This window comes from Miscanthus floridulus, chromosome 19 (assembly GCF_019320115.1).
Source record: "Miscanthus floridulus cultivar M001 chromosome 19, ASM1932011v1, whole genome shotgun sequence".
Classification (NCBI taxonomy): domain Eukaryota; kingdom Viridiplantae; phylum Streptophyta; class Magnoliopsida; order Poales; family Poaceae; genus Miscanthus; species Miscanthus floridulus.
In genome coordinates this window covers 11,895,218-11,904,397 of record NC_089598.1, presented here as the reverse complement: position 1 = coordinate 11,904,397, position 9,180 = coordinate 11,895,218, and positions in this window count along the sequence as shown.

Here is a 9,180-nt window from a genome sequence, read left to right as displayed (position 1 = left end):
AGTTTAAAGGATCCGGAGAACAAAAGAAAGGAAAAATCACCAACTGTATGGATTTGCAAAAACTAGGGGAATCAAAGTAAAAGGTAATGGAAGTGGAGCGAACCGCAGGGACGTCGAAGTTGATTGCCATTATCTTGAGGAAGATGGGGGCACGAGCCGGAGACTTGAGGTTAACGCTGGAGAAGAGTTCTTGTTGGTTGAGGTCGCGCAGTTGTTCATCGGAGTCACCGCCGGAAAGAGAAAATGTCAAAGATTGGAGTCTGAGGGTAGAAGACGAGTGTTCCGGAGGAATCCATTTATAAGCCGCTTGGAGTAGGGGTATTTTGGACTTATCTCTATACCGCGCGCATGTAGGTCGAGGTGGTTCAGATGGATATGGTAACTGTTCGCACGATAATCAGGGGATTGTATAGATGAGTTGATGGCAAGTAATCATGACTTGGAAGAGATGTCGGTACAGGATATTTTAATTCTGAAAATGACAGCATTATCATGTTAGGATCTTGCCGATGGGTTATTGTTTCGGTATCTTAACCATAATCAAGGCAAGAGTGGTTGGCGATTGTGCGATATTTACTGAAGTGCGTGAATCAGGATTAGATTTGATTGGATTTGATAACAGATCAAGTTTTGGCTTGGAGAATGAGTTACGGTAATCGGGCGAAGGCAAACGTTATCTGGAGTAAATTTCGGAGCATTAATGGTTTTATACTCCGAAATTGGGGGGCATGTGTTGACACCATTTTTTGCACGTGTCAAAATGATCGGAGTGGACTAATCGGCAAGGGGAAAGTTACTGTATACTCTGATAGCCGATGAAAATCAGTTTGTAAAGATGGTTGCCGATGAATGGTGGCGATCGATGGAAAGGTTGATTTAGACTCGGGCGTTGCCGATAAGGTTGGAGATGTTATTGTCGATGCCGATGAAGGAAGACTTGAAGACTACTGCCGATGAAACAGGGAGTATGCCGATGAAGGAAGACTTGAAGACTACTGCCGATGAAACAGGGAGTATGCCGATGGGAAGGAGGACGGTGAGATTTCCATCGTAATTGAGGCGGACAGGGAAATAGATAGGAGTTGATTTCCTTTTCTATATTTGTTAGAGTATGATTCATGTAAGAGTCACGTGTTTCCTTAGATATGGGCTTGGTGTCCTAGTTGTGTTTGGTTGTGTATCTTTAGATCAGGGTATAAATATGGAGTGAAGGGCAATGTAATAAATATATATCAATCAATATCAAAACCAATTTTTACTCCTATTTGCATCTACTTACTTTTCGGCGACTTCGTCAATTTGCATATTTTTTCTTTTCACGAGTTCTCACTGATTCGGCGAGTTGCATTGCTTCAGTGCGACCTTCGATGATTCTCGAGTTCCGCGTGAGTACCTCTTGACCATGACTTCCGGGCGTATCGCTGTTGTCAGGACCAAAGTGCTCGTATCTTCATCCTTGTCGATTAACAGGTCAAATCGACTGGCACGCTTTGGATATCGATTCGGGTATTAGCCCTTTGTGTTTGCAGATCCACTTTTGCATCAACAGTATGCAATCTATGCACCGCTTGTGTTAGGACATCAGTTCACAAAGATGTTATGTTAAAGTTCATTGTTATTGTAGAAAGTACTCTTGTTTGTGGACATGATGTATGGATGTAATATATCTGTATGCTATGTATTCAGTAAGCTATTAAGGGCCCTGCTGAATTAGTACATATTGTGAAAACGAATGAAATTTTGTCCAAAATAGCCGCTATACGTATGATGCGGCAGGGATCAAAAGTGTATCACCGTCGAATCGTTTAGTAACCTGACACCGACTATAGGATCATCAAAGGCAGATCATATTGCAAGCCTACGATGACCATGCCCTATGACCAGACAGTTCATATGCTGAAGCGACGTTGATGGTCGACTTGTACGGATGTGTCGGACGCCAAAGCGCCGGTGAACTCGCACCGCACACAGTCAGTTCGTTGTGCAAGACGACGGTGATCGTGGCCACTACACAGGGGGTTCGTTAGCCTACACAATGGTGATGGTTTCCTCAGCACAGACGGATCAGTGAACAAAGCAACGGTGTTGAGGATCGTCACGGTCGGTTGTTAACCGACCGTGATGACATCGACTATCACCGTCGATCGTTTACTGCCGAGGCCAAAATTTAGCTGTGATAGGGGGTTATGAAGTGGCTATGATAGGTCTGTTGTATTAGTGTCATCATGTTTCCTTTACGGTGTGTAATTTTTCATAGTACTCTCCAATTTGTTAGCCTGAATGAGAGTTAATATTGATTTCCTTTATTACGGCCCTACATTGACTACTAGATTTATCGCTCCCAGTCAATGCCCACCTGCTAGCTCTCTTCCTAGTGCTTGAGAAAATCCCGGTTGGGGAATGCCAAACTTATGAATAGAGGTAAATTGGAAAGAAATAAATGATTAGTGCTAATTAGAATGTAGGGGCGATAAATCTAGTTGTCAATATAGGGGCGTAATAAATAAAATTAATATTAACTCCAGTTCGGGCTAACAAATAGAAAGGTACTACAAACAATTACAACCGTATAGGAAACATGATGAGTTTCCATATTTATGTCGCTATGTGTGTGTTTGTGTGTATATATATGTGCCACTCAACGCCTAAAGCAACGATTGTGTGAGGTCGGTTAGATAAGATAATTCGCAATCCAACATAAATTCGAGGAACATGTGTGGAGCCTTGATGTTTATGTTATTCCTCTTTGTATTCCCTGTGCAATGTAAGTGTTTTGTTATCAACTATTACTTGTCCTTAGTTTTTTATCCATATATTCTCATATATACTTCATGAACATGCAATCAAACAGCTCGTCCTCATCAGGAGCTCAATGTTGGATCTGAAAGGAGCCTGGCATATATCCTCACCAACACAACTCCAAATGAGAATAAAGTGTCACTAAAATTTTGTGTGGAGCATCAGTGTCCAAAGCATGCATGCTATTATTGCTTGACGCAAAAACCGGAACTATTGTAATACTACACTTTGCATGATTGTCAGGTCGTGTGCCCTGGTTGTGATCCCACCTGCCCGCCTGTCCTTTCGCCATCGGCATAATCTATACAGCTATCAGTAGGTTCTGGTCTTAAACTTTTAGTAGCACATCTAAATAATGTATTGAAAATTGATAATGCTAAGGGAGTCATATGCTATTTTCACTTGATTGCACCTATTTTTTAACCTTACGTATGTCACCTACATTGGATTCTACAATGTCATGTCACCGCTCTAGATCCCTGTCAATGTTTTGTGAACCGACCAGTAAATCTAGCTCTGCGCTGCTCTAGGAAATCGATGGTAGCACTCAAGACACGGGGAATTATACTGGTTCGGGACGAAGCCCTACGTCCAGTATAAGAGGGATTCGAGTTCGTATTCCTCGGTTCAAGTGGTCTGAAGGCTTACAACGGGGCGCTTGTAAGCAGGGAGTGAGTGAGTGAGGGAATGAGAGTTATCTATATCCTCTCTCGAGAGGGTAGGCCCGGCTCCCCTTATATACTTTTGGGAGCTGGGTAACAGTTGAGAGGGATGGTGCTCTCCCGACCCGAGTGGCCGAGAGCCCGAGGGGAGGGAGCGGTAAACAAGCCCAGCGGGTGGGCTGTAAGACCCCAGCTCATTAGTAGCGTATAGTAGTTGTAAAGTTGGCCCATGTAGCCCAAGTGGCTTATGTGTGGTTGTGGTTGGTGGGTTTAGTACCACCTTAGAAGTCTAGGAGGGTGAGGGCCAGCTTATAAGCCTTGTCGTTCCAAACGTAGCACCTTCGGGTTAACCCTTTTACAGGAAGCGAGGACGAAAGTGTAAGAGAGGTGCTACGCGTTGTTTCGCCAAAAGGAAACACCTCCCGACTAGGGGAGTAAGTCCTAAAGCGTAGGTATGCCAGAGTTGCGCAGCCGATCATTGATTGAAAGGTTCTTGGTTCTCAGGGCCTCGTGAAGCCGCCGGTTAATTACATCTAGGATGTTGGACCGTAGAAAACCTCCGATTAAGCTGCACGAATGGTCGTCGTCTTGTATTTTGCATGATATTCTCCAAGTATAAATTTGGTGGCAAGAATAGCCACATAATATGCCCAAAGCCTCGTCGGTCTTTGGTGAGATGGATCCGGCCTCGTCGGTCACGGAATTCAGAGTGAAGTCTGCAAATAAAATGTGTTCGGCCTCGTCGGTCATGAACAAATTAATATCCTGCTTCATTGGTCACGAATAACATCTCCGGCCTTGTTGGTCGCGGAATTCATGATAAAGTCTCAAGCGTATGTTCGGTCTCGTTGGTCGCGAACAAAAGGGGTCTAGACGAAATGTTTCCGGCCTCGTCGGTCACGGAATTGTGATGATCTCCAAGCCTCGTCGGTCAAGGAGAGAAATGTGTCCCACCTCGTCGGTGAGGACATGTGTGTTCCTGGCCTCGTCGGTCGCAGTTTGATGCTGGTCATTTCTTGAGAGACTTCATGATATTCTGGTCATATCGGACACGGACAAGTCTTTCGGACTGAGTGAACAGTTATTGGTGATAGAGACAAATATCTAAACTCAAGTGCTACAAGCAAATCGCCTTAAGCTTATGCCATGAAATTCTTTAGAGCAAATAAACGGCACTATTGATTGCCCGGCTAGTGTTGCCACGGCACATACATGGGACATTGAATGCACGCCCTTCACATTGGATATTTTAATTTCATTTGGTTGCCAATCGTCAGTGGCTAACTGTGCCCAAACCGGGCTTACATATCTCACTGCATGAGTCACTCAAAGCTGAGTATCTGAATGATGAAGTGTATGTTCAAATGCCCTCCAGGCTGAGGTTTGTGTTCCTCAGAAAGCTCGGGGAGTGAATCTCCTATAGAATAATATTACTCATGTATTTATCTGCCAGCACATACATCTCAAGAAAATTGGAGATTCAGTTTCTTCACAGATTTAAAGAGTGGCAGTAATAACCAGGACCTACTATTTACATACAGCACATTATCAGCCACGTACAGTACAGGGCATCTTTCTATGTGCCAAACTGTACAAAAATTGATGAGCATGATTCAAATGGAATACACAACTTTGAGACTCAGTTGCCTCAGGTCATAAAGGTCAGACTGCTCATCTTTGCACCTGTGTGATCATGTGTGGATCACGGCCAAACTAGCCACTCTCTGAACCAACTGGATCATAGGGCCATGGATCAGAACCGATTCCATGCCAATCATCATGAGCCTTTAATCACAAAAGGCTTATTTCCATCTGCCGTCCACACCACAAACCCATGGATGATGGATCATAATCCAGGACCCCAGCCACACATGCCACTTTCCAAATCAACACCACAAACCCGTGGATCTTGAGCAACTAATTTTGATATTTGCCTTTGCTCCAGATATTAAAATGGACCTTAGTCATGCTGTTTTTTTTCTTTGCATAATGTTCCATGGGCAACTGACTTCATGATTGTTACTGCTGCATGTTTCTTCATCTAGTCTCCTTTTTCTTGTATCAATGTTTGACATATACTAAGAGATGGAATTGGATACCTTAATAGTAAAATGTTTGACAGGTACAAAATTATTTGTAGTTTAACTGTGCATGTCAATAAATTAAATACGAGATCAATCACTTGTTTTCTATTTTTCTTGTATCTTGAATATTTACCATATGCTGATTTTAACCTTTGTTTAGCAGCACAGCTTTGTTCTGATGGTATAATCAAGCATGTGGAGGCTTGTTACAGTGTGGAGTCTTGTAGCAGCAGGCATAATCAAGTGCACAAGGTACAAGCAGTTTGTTGTCAAGTTAAATTAGAACTGAAGTGCAGTTGTCTAGTTTTCTAGTAGATAATTTTCTATCACTAGCTGTCTAGTTCTGGTCACCTGAAATAAGTTGAATAGGTGATGCATCAGAAATTGCAGATGGCTCCCTGAATTGGGGATTAGTTTGACCTCCATCTGTTGCTGAGTAAGTTGCAAAAGTGTTTCCAATTTGCATGGTTTACAGGTGTTTGACTTTTCCAACAATATTTTGAGATGACTAAAATAAGCTATTGCAGATTTTCTTGGCCTTTAGACTGTTAGATACTATTGTAGATGCCATGACTATTTGATAAATGAATAATTCTGGGAGGCTTGATTAATGCTCTGCCACAAGGCAGAGAACTGCCAGCCGAGCATTTTAATGAAATTTGATTGTGTGAATACTATACAGTAAATTTAATGGCAGTATATATATGTTTGTTCATTCGTTAATTCATATGCACCAAAAAGAAGAAACAACAATATACAATTACTGTATAACTTGCATGTTGGGACGCAATTTTACCTGTACACAAGTTTTTTTTTTCAAAACATGAAGTGTTCAACAGATGAATAGAAAGAAATATGGCGGGCTGAATTAAAGTCCCTGCTAGTATTTCTTCCATGTGTCTCAAGTACAGATTGTTCTGAAAGCTGATTTACTTTGATTCAAACTTATCTTCTTGGCACGCCTTTAACTATTGATATGAATGCTTTTGTGCAGGTCTCTGCTAATGTGCTCTGCTCTGTTGCTTCTACTGCAGCTACTGCGAAAAAGTATACTTATATGTTCGGTGCTCAGTATTAGGCCTTCTCTACATGCTTATAAGTTTATTTCAGCAGAAAATAATTATTCTTTTGACCCTAGCTTATAGTTCGGATCCACTACCCAAATCTTTCATAAAATAGCTGACCAAGTCCACTAAAAGATTATGTCATCAATGAAATAAACAATTAGAAAGTTATGGCCACATAGGAAGCTTTACAGAAATAATTCTTGTTTTGTAAAAAGTGATCCGTGGTCTCTACCATGTCTATAAACAAGGAGAAATATTCCTGGTAACCAGTACCTATTTGCAATCTTAATTTCAGATATTGGACCATCAAGATATTGGACCAATACCTATTTGCTATTCACGTGCCTGAACCTTGATTGCTTCTGATGGGTTTTAACTCTAGCCTACCCCAACTTGTTTGGGACTTAAAAGCTTTGTTGTTGTTGTGGACCATCAAGATGGCTTCTTTGCCAATTTTCTGGGCGTCTGTCTTGGTTGCATTGTCAAATCTGCCACTCGAGCAAAGGGAGATGTGGGGCTGCAGCGACAATGCCAAGGCTGTTGCTGGTGCTTTGTCCAGTATTACTGATGGTAGTAAATGTGTGTTATCTTCCGTGGTTGCGCAGGAGTTTTGTTATGTTGATGCCAAATCCTTGGGTAGATGGGTGCCAAATGTTTGTGATATGTTGATGCAAACACTAGGGCATCTTTGTAAGTATTGGATTCATGTTAGACTATATATATATATATATATATATATATATATATATATATATATATATATATATATATATATATATATATATATATGTGTGTGTGTGTGTGTGTGTGTGTGTGTGTGTGTGCGTGCAAATATATTAAATATATTTTGAATTCTATAGAAAAAGCCATTTTATCATTTTCCTGTCGGTCGTAAATTCCTTGTCTGTTAAACACCGACAGGGAAAATATTCTTTTGACCGCTATAAGTCGACAGGGAAATATGAGACACAAACAGGGAATATATATTTATTTTGACGGTTCTCTAACCGACAAGATATTTATCCTTTACTCTGTCGGTCTCACACCGTCAGGATAATGCATTTTTCTGACGGTAACGTATGATTTTTTTGTCGGTTTCTGTCGACAGAAACCGACAAGATGCCTGACGAGTGGAGGAGAAGTATATTGGTACTGATCTACAAGAATAAAGAGGATATTCAAAGTTGTACTAATTATCGGGGAATTAAGTTGATGAGCCATACTATGAAGCTATGGGAGAGAGTTATCGAGCATCGCTTGATAGCAATAACGTGGGTCTCTATGAACCAATTTGGTTTTATGCCCGGAAGGTCAACCATGGAAGCTATTTTCTTAATAAAACAAGTTATGGAGCGGTATAGGGAGAAGAAGGACATACACATGGTTTTTATTGACTTGGAGAAGGCTTATGATAAAATACCAAGGAATGTTATGTGGTGGGCTTTGGACAAACATGCGGGCTCATTAAGGACATGTACAACAATGTTGTGACTAGTGTTCGAACAAGTAATGGAGACACGGATGACTTCCCGATTAGGATATGACTACATCAAAGGTCAGCTTTGAGCCCTTATCTGTTTGCCTTAGTGATGGATGAGGTCACAAGGGACATACAAGGGGACATCCCTTGGTGTATGATTTTCGCGGACGATGTAGTGCTAGTTGATGAAAGTTGGACATGAGTGAACCAGAAACTGGAGTTATGGCGGGAGACTTTAGAGTCCAAAGGTTTTAGACTCAGTAGAACTAAAACTGAGTATATGAGATGTGACTTCGACACTACTACTCGGGAGGAGGAAGATATTAGTTTGGAAGGTCAAGTAATGCCTAGGAAGGATACCTTTCGATATTTAGGATCAATGCTACAGAGAGACGGGGATATTGATGAAGATGTTAGCCATAGAATCAAAGCAGGGTGGATGAAGTGGCGCCAAGCATCTGGTGTCCTATGTGACAAAAGGGTACCACAGAAGCTAAAAGGCAAGTTTTATAGGACGGCGATTAGACCTGCTATGTTCTATGGTGCAGAATGTTGGCCTACGAAAAGACGACATGTTCAACAGATAAGTGTCGCGGAAATGCGTATGTTGTGTTGGATTTGCGGTCATAAAAGAAGGGATCCTCTTCGGAACGATGATATATGTAATAGATTAGGGGTAGCACCAATTGAAGAAAAGCTTGTCCAACACCGGTTGAGATGGTTTGGACATGTCCAACGGAGACCTCCAGAGGCACCGGTGCGTAATGGAATCCTAAGCCAGGATAGTAACGTGAAGAGAGGCAGAGGAAGACCGAAGTTGACTTGGGTAAAGGCAATAAAAGAAGACTTGAAAGGATGGAATATACCCAAAGACTTAGCCTTAGATAGGAGTGCTTGGAAAACAGCTATTCACGTGCCCGATCCTTGATTGGTTCTGCTGGGTTTCAACTCTAGCCTACCCCAACTTGTTTGGGACTTAAAGGCTTTGTTGTTGTTGTTTCTGTCGACAGAAATAATGTTGTATCCTTAACGGTTTTAAATTAACCTGACGGTTCGGCACCGACAGGAAAATAAAAACAAATTTCTCT